Consider the following 10,325-nt stretch of genomic DNA (forward strand, 5'->3'; position numbering starts at 1 on the left):
GGTAGGGGAACCGGTCAGAGCTGGGGGCGCAGGTGACCGAGGTTGTGACAGTTAGCAGAGAAAGTGGCGCGCAGGAACGGTGATGAGGAAGGAGTCTCTTAAGAGTGAAGGGAGATAGATGGAAGCTCGTACGAGATAAGAGTGTGCCAGAGATGGGGATGAGGAGAGGGGGCATGTCGGCAGCGAGCATGGTTGTGTGGCGAGCCGTCTGACTCAAGGCGCACCTCAGCCAACAACACCACTTCAGAGGTTGGTGAAGACTGGTGACGGAAGCAGTCAGGCTTCTTTGCTCAGGACTGGAATGTGTCTTCATCGTCGGTTAACAACAGTAACAGTATTCCCAGACGTGATCACCAGACACACGTACAAAGAACAAAACACCTCAAGCCTGGTTTTCTCGCGTGAATCATCTTTCGACTCATCACCTGAAAGTTGTCAGTCCATCGCGACAGGTTGTCATGATACTGGAATTCATCGTCTGCCTCATCACTGATGGTTCCAGCGAATCAGGGATAAACTTTATGTCCGAATCGTCTCGGGTACAACTCGAGTGAACCAGCTTCGATTCCTGTCCCCTGAATGACCGACCGGTCGTACATGAACCTTTGATTGAATTATCCCTAAGCTGTTCAGGTGATCTTTCCCCGGGGACAGTCCCTGGGAAGCCCTCAGTGAAGGTTTCCTTGAACTGTTCAGGTGATCCACCCTGAGGGACAGTCCCTGGGAAGCCCTCAGTGAAGGTTTCCTTGAACTGTTCAGGTGATCCACCCTCTGGGACAGTCCCTGGGAAGCCCTCAGTGAAGGTTTCCCTGAGCTGTGGAGGTGATCTTCCCCTGGGACAGTCCCTGGGAAGCCCTCTGGGGAGGACTTCCCCGAGGTGTTGATGTTTCAACATTTTGTGAACTCCTGACGGAGAGTCGTCTTCCAGCTCACTTCTTCAACGTCTGTGGTGACTCTCGCCTCGAATTCACTCCGCCGAATCCCTTTTTAAATTCTTCAATAAAACAAAAGCCTCTGAGCTTTCTTAGTTCAGCCTCTTCCTTTTATGCTCGAAGTCTTCTTCAATTCTTTCAGTGAAGTCATCCTCGAACTTCCTTGAGTGAGCGAAGCCAACCATGATCTTTCAGAGTAAATTTTACTCTACCATCATAAAGTTTACTCGACCATTATAAAGTTTACTCCACCATCATAGAGTAAAGTTTACTACACAATTTAAAGTTTACTCCACCATCATAAAGTTTACTCCACCATCATAAAGTTTACTACACCATTATGAAGTTTACTACACCATTATAGAGTAAAGTTTACTTCACCATTATAGAGTAAAACAAACATACATAGAAGCGACACTGAGTCGTGTTCTTCTTGTGGTGGTGTTAGTACCCGCCACTGCCGGTAAGTGTCACTCTCTGGCTGGCATTACAGGCAGTTCCTTCTGAATGTTACTTCTTTTTCTTTTCCTATTATATCTTTTTTTTGTGTGTGTCTTGTGGTTTAACCTTCCAGTTCTGAGGCGGGAGGGCTGGCGCTGTGGGTGGAATTACTGGAACGATCTAGGTAGCCGGGAAGTTGACTTTGTTGTTTTATTGTCTTTTGTAATATTCTTAAGTTCCCCCGAAATTCAGTTTCAACACTTGTCTCGCTTCTTGAGGCGTCCTGCCAACCTCGGGGGTACGAAGGACGTGACACTCTACCAGGCGTCGCCTGTGATGCCGAGCAAAGCTTGAGGGCGCCGTCTACCGGTGGATGTTGGTACCAAATCCCACACAAGGAAAAGCGGCTCATGGCTGTTGCCTTGTGGTTTTTCCTTTTGTGTCACTGAGGCTTCGTAGCCAATAGCCAGTTATCAGATGTCTTTTAAGAAGGATTTTATGCTATCGCGAGTTCGAGGAAAAGGAAACTTGTTCGGATCTTCTCAAGTCAAGCTTATGATTAGAATTCTCTTTACACATCAGTTAAAGAATGGCAGTGATTAGCGTCCCCTCATCATGGTGATGATCACGCTTAGCCACAAATGGACCTTCCACGATGTTTTAATGACCTGTTCCTCAGGATCATGACGTCACTTTGTCAGACCAACTTAACGTACCCTCCCAACATGTCTTGTGAGGGACAGTCTCTGAGACGAACCTTCTTAGGATCGTTTGAATGAACCAGTTTCGAAAACTCGCCAGTGAACTCCTTGAAGACGTTCGTCCAAATAGTTCATGATATATTGTTCTCATGAACTGCGTCAGTTAACCCGAGAGGGACGGTGGTTTTCATAATATTACGACAACACTCAACTTGTGATACCCCCTCCAGTGTGTTGCAGTAGTAACACTTAGCCCCGGGAGTCGTACCTGCTTCTGTGAAACACATCTCATGACTCGCGTGCCGAAGCCTTGATCAGGATGCGTCCCATGGCAATCGCAAGACCGAAACACATGTAATATTTTTTGATTTCCATCCGCGCGTGTCACATCTCCAGTGGCCCAGGCCTGGGACTTGATTAACGATACAAGACACAAGACCGAAGCATTAAGATGAGTCACAAGTCTGAGCCACTGTCGTGTTCTTGATCATGTGAAGCACAAGAGATTCGTTTCTCTCTCTGAGGACCTGAATGATGTAGATGTGGATAGCAACATCAGGGGGGAGGAAGGCCGTCACTACTGAAACCATTTTTTTCTTTCTTAAAGTTGAAAAAAATAGCAGCATCCTACTCCCCAGTGGTCTTAAGTATGTGTCTGGGATGCGAAGATGAATCGAAACTCTGGTCTTGACGCACGCCATCATATCCTCTTCGTGGAAATTTGCCTCTGATAATCTCATGAATATCAACCTGAAATTTGGGGACAATTGAGCATTGTCTTGAAAGTTATCAGACATTTGTATCTAATCCTTAGCGTGTTCAACACAGCAGCATAACCTGTGTGGTATATGTATACAAGTGTTTATGACACACACACACACACATGCACACCGTTCGCGTGGCCTTTACGCTGTTACCTTGGCTGGGGGCATGCATTCCAGCGACCCTCGCAATGCCTCGAGACAAAGCAGCCACAAGGAGAGAGCTACGCTGATCGCACAGCCCCACTGGAGGCTGAAAAAGGGAGAGGAGATCGACGGGGAAATGAAAGCCGTTCGACCCGACTTCACGATCCTCATCAGATACCGATCCTGGACGGACTGTTTGTGTTAGTTCCAGCTCCCCAGGCTGGGGGGTTTAGAGGGTTTGGGAGGTAGGTTAGGGGAGTTAGACCGACGAGGTCGTCAGGCAGGATGACCATCTGGGTCCCCGTCTCTTCGCTGTTTACCGCCGCTCCGCCTCGCCCGACTCGTAGGCATTTTCCCTCCTCGGCGGAGACGAGGCCCATACCCATAAACAAACTGGCCGCCGTGATGGCTCGCCTCTCCTGCCCCCACCCCCAAAAAGCTAAACTTGGTCTATGTCAGAGGAAAATGACTTGACAGGTTCAAGTGGATCAGATGAAGAGGAGGAGGAGGAGAGAGAGAGAGAGAGAGAGAGAGAGAGAGAGAGAGAGAGAGAGAGAGAGAGAGAGAGAGACAGACAGAGAGAGAGAGAGAGACAGAGAGAGAGAGAGACGTGACTTTATATGACGTGTGAAAAGAAGAAGAGAATAATGTGTGGGTAAATGATATGTCTGTTGGTCCGGGGGAAGTGAGATTTGACGCGTCGCATCCGGCCATCTTTGGCTCGTCCACCACCTCCTCCTTTACTGTTCCTTATCTCTCCCCTCCTCCCTCGGGGCTGGGCCATGGATGACCCTACCTGGGACAGGTCTGTGTCCCACGTATCGCCACCAGTGTTGCCCCATCCCAGCTTATCTACAGCTTGATTTTAAGATATTTAGCGACGTGGATCATTTCTCGTCCGAAGCTTTAAGACCGCTGGGCGAAGTTCCTCCCTCACATCATTGAGGCAGTTTGCCACAAGTGTGGCCCACTGCCTCGCTCAGTGAGGTACAGTTACCAAAATACAATAACCCAGTCTGTTTCACATGACTGTATCAGCTCGATGGTGAAGAACGGCCAGTTTACCTCCTGAAAAAAAAACTTCAGTCAAAGATGAGGTGCTGAAGCTTGAGACAGCAGCGTTCATCCTTTGTGTGATCAGGGAACTGTGTCGTCCACTCTGGCGAAGCAGATGTTTGGATGTTGTGGTAGTACGTCAGTGAGTACCGGCCTTACGTACGAGCAACGGCGACGTGGCTTTACCCCTGTGTGGTTCGGGGAAGGGAGAGAGAGGGAGTAGGCACGTAGCTCTTACACACACACACACACACACACACACAGAGAGAGAGAGAGAGAGAGAGAGAGAGAGAGAGAGAGAGAGAGAGAGAGAGAGAGAGAGAGCTATCAAATCTCAAGGCCCCAGTTCACCCTAGATCGTCTAGCCGTCCATGACCGAGACCGTTGTGTGGCTATGAGGCCAGGGCGGGCGGCGTCACAGCAAGTCTCTGATGATGTAGGAGTTGCACCACTTCCTCCTCATCCTGCGTCAGGGCGGGGCCCTTCCATCACCGGCGGTCAGGTCAGGGGTCAGGACGGAGGCGTCAATGATGATGGGTCAGGGATCCCGTCCCCTCGACGATGTGATCCCATCGGTGGGATCCAACGATGGGACGAGAGACTCTGATGTTTGTAAACCCACAAGTGAACTTGGTGTGTGGAGAGAGGGAGGGAGGGAGGGAGAGGACGAGGAGCGACCTTGTTACTGTCACTCTGCTCCCCATACTTGGCGGCCGGTGGCCTACCTCCCTCCCCACGCGCACCGCTCACCACGATGGACAGAGAGATTCAGGGACTGATGGAGGGAGGAACCCCTCCTCCCACGGCTGGCCGACCTCCCTAGATGATCGCCCCTTTTGGCACGACGGTACGACCCATAAGCACGACTGTGATGTTAGGGCGTGACATTACGACCCTTGATCACGACGGCGCGACCCTTGAGCACGGCGGCGCAACTCTTGAGCACGACGGCGCGACCCCTTGAGCACGACGGCGCGACCCCTTGAGCACGACGGCGCAACCCTTGAGCACGACGGCGCGACCCCTTGAGCACGATAACACGACCAGTAAAGACACCGATTCGACCCTTAGGCACGAAGGCACAACTCTTGAACACGACAGTACGACCCCTTGAACACGACGGTACAACCCCTTGGGCACGGCAGCACGACTCGTGTTTGATGGCCTGGCTTTCCCACCTGACCCTTAAGTGTCAGGAAAGAGAAGAGAGAGAGAGAGAGAGAGAGAGAGAGAGAGAGAGAGAGAGAGAGAGAGAGAGAGAGAGAGAGAGAGAGAGAGAGTGGTTTCTGTAGCATGATGGTACCGTCAGGGGGAGGAGGGAGTCCACCAACTCTTACCTACAGACAGCAGGTCCTGCTGGTGTGGGGAGTGACGACACTGGTGCAGTGAAATGAGCCATGGGGCGTTAAGGCCAGACCAAGAACCACAGGCCCATTAGGTGGGTTGATGGTGTGTGCCGCAATCGTTACCTCGTATTAGTACATAAGGGTAGGTGGACGCCGCAGGCGGGCTGCCTACAGCCGCAACACACACACACACACACACACACACACACACACACACACAGACCGCAACAGAGACAGGGGACCACTACTTTCGGGCCTCCCTGACATCTCACGCTGCCTCCACCTCAGGTGGAGTAATGTGGAGTAGCTGTCTCGAGGTTAGGTCTTCTACCCCCAAAGCCTGACTTAAGTCCAGGGCTGCTGGGTTGGGGCATTGTTCGATCAAGTTGTTGAAGGCCACAGGCCGTAGGAACCACGTAGCTTCCCCTCCTCCCTCCCTAACCCTGGCTTGTCTGGTGGTGGTACTCTTGCCCTCAAAACTTCTCATGACCTTGCTAGACCTCACAGATTTCTTGTTCATATTGGATGACCTTTAGTGATGATGGCTGCCATGAGTACTCCATATACCTGGATTATTTCACGTCTTGCTGGGTTTTACGTTCAGTCTCTTAACCTATTTGTGTGTGTGTGTGTGTGAGTGTGGCGAGAGAGAGAGAGAGAGAGAGAGAGAGAGAGAGAGAGAGAGAGAGAGAGAGAGAGAGAGAGAGAGAGAGTGGTTTCTACTTGTGTGTTAGAGGCAGAGAGAGTTTGACACTCGGTTTTGGCCCCGTCTCTGAAATGGCGGCTGGATCTTGTACAAGTGTGTGGGTCAGGCCTTCGCACTAATACCCACTCAGGAGTGAGTCACAGAGTGAGGGAGGGCCGATTGATTCCTGCAGTTTGAGGGTCACACACCGCCTCACTCACTTACACAAGCACACACACACACACTCTCGCCACACTCGACCTTCACCTGAAGGCAACATGCAAATCAACTCTGCATAATATCTAGTACACATGAGAGGACGTGGGAGCAAAAACCTAGGCTGAACAACTAGCACATTTATGTCTCCTGCTGACGAGGGAAGGGATATCATCCTCTTCGTTTTCCTGTTTATATATTCTGACAAAACATATCCCCGGTCACCAGGACCAACTTAAGAGTCTGATGGTTCGGTAGAAGACCCTCTGACACGTACGGTTCTGACGTTTCTTGTTCCAGAAGTGAAGGATAAGTCGGTCTGTTGGGGACAAAGTTCCCTCCAATGTGGTAAAGGTTAGCTGTTGTCGCTGAAGGGTTCATCATAAGTTCCGATCAGTTGGGTATGGTGATAGTACGAGACTCGCCTTCTGGTGTGCGAGAATACACCACCGGCCACTTGTGGCATTGAAACCCACTTGTTGTTGCCTCATTTGTTCACCATCAGTTAGTAAGGTTTCTCCGTACGACTGTTGGTTCTGGAGAGTTTCCCACTATACATTAGCGGTGCCCAATGCTTGTCCTGGGACTCAAGAGTTCGTTATAAGCTGGTAGGGTGTAAAAATAAATCGCTAATAGCCAGCGAAGGTGCTCGCAATTGGCTGTTGCGGCTGAAGAATCGTCGTCAGCTGTAACACAAGATGCTTAAGATCGGCTGCTAAAGTTAGCTATTGGGGTGGGAGGGTGGGTGGATGGGTCGGCCCCTCACAGCCTTTTTTTCTCTCTCTCTCTTAACTCTACATCACACTGAGGCCCAGAGGGACCCTGGTGATCGGTCACTCTCGCCCAACTTGAGAGAGCTCCTCTGACAGTATACTCCCTGTCCCCTCCCGATTAGGTAGCTGTCCATCCACTTTAATCAGCGCGCGTGGAATGAGGGCAACTCATGATTAGACCGCGAACCTTCATTTTTTGTGTGTGTGTGTGATGGGGAGGCGTCACTGTGCCGCTCGACCTTCTGACGCCGATGTAAACAGCGCAAGTGTGTGGGTAATGTACAGCAGGACGACACGCGGTACCATCTCCCCACCTGGAGCGCCACAACACCCCTCAGGTACCACCTCCAGAGGAGGAAAACTAGTCTAACTCGGGCGTCAACATCGTCGCTACGAACTAACTGTACCGTCCAGCTGTTGGTTGAGGTGTACGGCACACCGGCGCCCTGCCACAAAAACTAGCTCTATCTCTCCTCCCGGAGTGAGAGTAGACGCTGGGGGGGGGGAAAAAAAGAGACAAACTGGTAGTTGTCTGCTGGTCCTTCTGCGTCAGTGAACTCTGACACCGACCATCTTACAGAATGACGGGGTCGCTTCACTAGTGGGTGCCCTTCTGGTACCTTGTCTAAGAATTCTTGGGATTCGAACCACTTGAGAGTTATTTTGAAACGTCTTGAGATGGATGTGTACTTGTGTATGTCCTGAGTGGTAAGGTTAGCCGATCCCAACGTGTCTGATCTTGGGCTGCTGGTGTGTACTGAACAGTCCTGTAATTCTGCAAGGTTAGGTTAGGTTAGGTTAGGTTAGGTTAGGTTAGGTTAGCTTAGGTTAGGTTAGGTTAGGTTACTTCTTGTGAGGTGGAGGGACGACTGACGCAGAACGATGAGTACACTCGATATCCTGCCGGGGAGGAGCGGAAATTTAATCATATGGAAGAGGAAAAGCAACTGAAACACTATACCATCAGAGGTGGATTGATCAGATTCCAGCCCCCCAAGACCAGCAGTTCCAGAAGCGAGGTTGTAGAATCCAGGTGGAGAGTAAGGCTAGGCGGGAAACATGACACCCCATTACCAGCAGTGTATGTAGTGAACGTCAGTAGGAACAGCAAGTCTCTTATGATACGTTCTCCACTAGGACGATGGGAGGACTTTAGATTGCGATGGCCGAGTGACGCAGAAGCTCTTACGACAGATCTGCCCTGGTGATCAAGGTCGTATTACTCTACCGTAGCGTAGTGGAAGGAAGATGTTATCACCCGAGCGTCCTCTACTCCATCAGGACAGGACCCGAAAAAAAAAACTGACATCGAAAAGAGAAGTTACGAGGGAACTATAGTCATATTGTAGAATGTGGAGTCAGACCACAATGTTATCGGCCATTAAGATTATGTTCAAAGAAAAAGGAAACGCAACAATGTACGATAATCGGAAAACTTTGTGACAGAGAAAATCTCAAGAGAGTGGAAACACTTCGATGTCGCGTATCACATTTGACCGACCATGTTTGACTCGGTGTAAAGGGCTCATTCGTTTCACGTGAGATGCCAGTGCTTCTTGTTATACGGACGAGCAACACCCTCAGTCGTTTTGGTCTATGTAACAAACCCTGGCATTCCAAGGCTACTTCATCCCGATTCAACAACGTGTCATTATCATTATACATTATGCCAGGTTATGTACATCTCATTTACAATTAATTTCTGAAAAAAAAAGAAAATTGGCCGAGAAGACTGACTGATATGATAAAACAAGGACGAGGAATTCAACCTGTAAGAGATGATCATCATAAGACGGGTGAGATAGGGTGAGCCTGGGCAGTTGTTCGACAATTTTCAAAAGTTGAGAAGAAAGCCAGAGTGTGTACCTACCCCTAGCGGTATACAGGGTGGGGGGACGCTGGTCGTCCCTTCTCTTGTACCATGATATCTATTGAAGACTAATAAGCGTTCTTTTCACTGGTGCCACCTCGCTAAGGCGGGAAAAGACAATATAGGCATGAAAAAGAAAATTGTTGGCACCATACCTCTCGCATCGTCGCCCAAACACACGGTTCTTTGGACGAGCAGTGTTTTGTGTGTCTTGAGGTCGGCCAGACGACAAATTGCTCTTGGCGTAGATGATAGCTACTTTCCTCCGCTTCCTTCAGTCACTATATTGTTTTTTTCCTTATGTGACATACGAATAGAAGATGTGTACGACACTCCGACTCTCGTACGATTCGACAAAAAGCGGTGCATCGGAGAGGAAAAATAATGATGGAGCGAGGCTTTTTCGTCCAGCTTTTTCATCGTGCGTAGCAGATCAGACCGTGGCCAGGGTTATGTGAGTCACGGATGTATGTATGTCTCTCCGCGGTGGTGAATTGTCTTCTGTCAGACCCTAGGAGTCAGTGTTGGGGATCCAGATAATACTAGGAGTCACGCAGCGTTTGCTACAGTCACATAGTTCGACACCTGTTTCCGTAGGGTCGGTAAGAATTAAATTTCACCTGGAAACGTAAGATTACCCGCTTTGTGACCACATCACACTTCGTGCTTGCCGCGGCAAGAGGCGGTTATCCTTGTGCTGAAATGCGTTTCGTCCTTTGACTTTATAGAAGTGTAGTCGTGCCATAAAAGTGGGTCTGCGTAGATGGAGTGACCCAGCAGTAGCAGTTTCTCGTACCTTGACTGTGTTAGCTGTCTCTGTTGGCTAGGCTTTACGTATGTTAGGCTGAGTTTGCGTAAGGTGTTGGCTAGGCTGTGTTAGCTGGGCTGTGTTGGCTTGGTTGTTAGCTAGGCTGTGTTGGCAAGGTTAGGGTAGGTGTTGGCTAGGCTGTGTTAGCATGGTTGTTAGCTAGGCTGTGTTGGCTAGGTTGTCTCAGAATTAGGAACAGAGAGTAAAAGTGTGTTGGTGATTGTATCGTGTCGTTTTACTCGTTGCTGAACCCTGACCCCAATTACATCTAGATTTGCGTCCGCCATTAATGAAGTTCACCTTGAGAAACAACGAAAGAATTATACTTCACATGTAGTGGTAGGAGGAGCGTCATGCAGTAGTGGTAGGAGCAGCATCATGCAGTTGTGGTAGGGGCAGCATCATGCAGTAGTGGTAGGAGCAGCATCATGCAGTAGTGGTAGGAGCAGCATCATGCAGTAGTGGTAGGAGCAGCATCATGCAGTTGTGGTAGGGGCAGCATCATGCAGTAGTGGTAGGAGCAGCATCATGCACTAGTGGTAGGAGCAGCATCATGCAGTAGTGGTAGGAGCAGCATCATGCAGTAGTG

Source organism: Panulirus ornatus, chromosome 57, assembly GCF_036320965.1.
Source record: "Panulirus ornatus isolate Po-2019 chromosome 57, ASM3632096v1, whole genome shotgun sequence".
Lineage (NCBI taxonomy): Eukaryota > Metazoa > Arthropoda > Malacostraca > Decapoda > Palinuridae > Panulirus > Panulirus ornatus.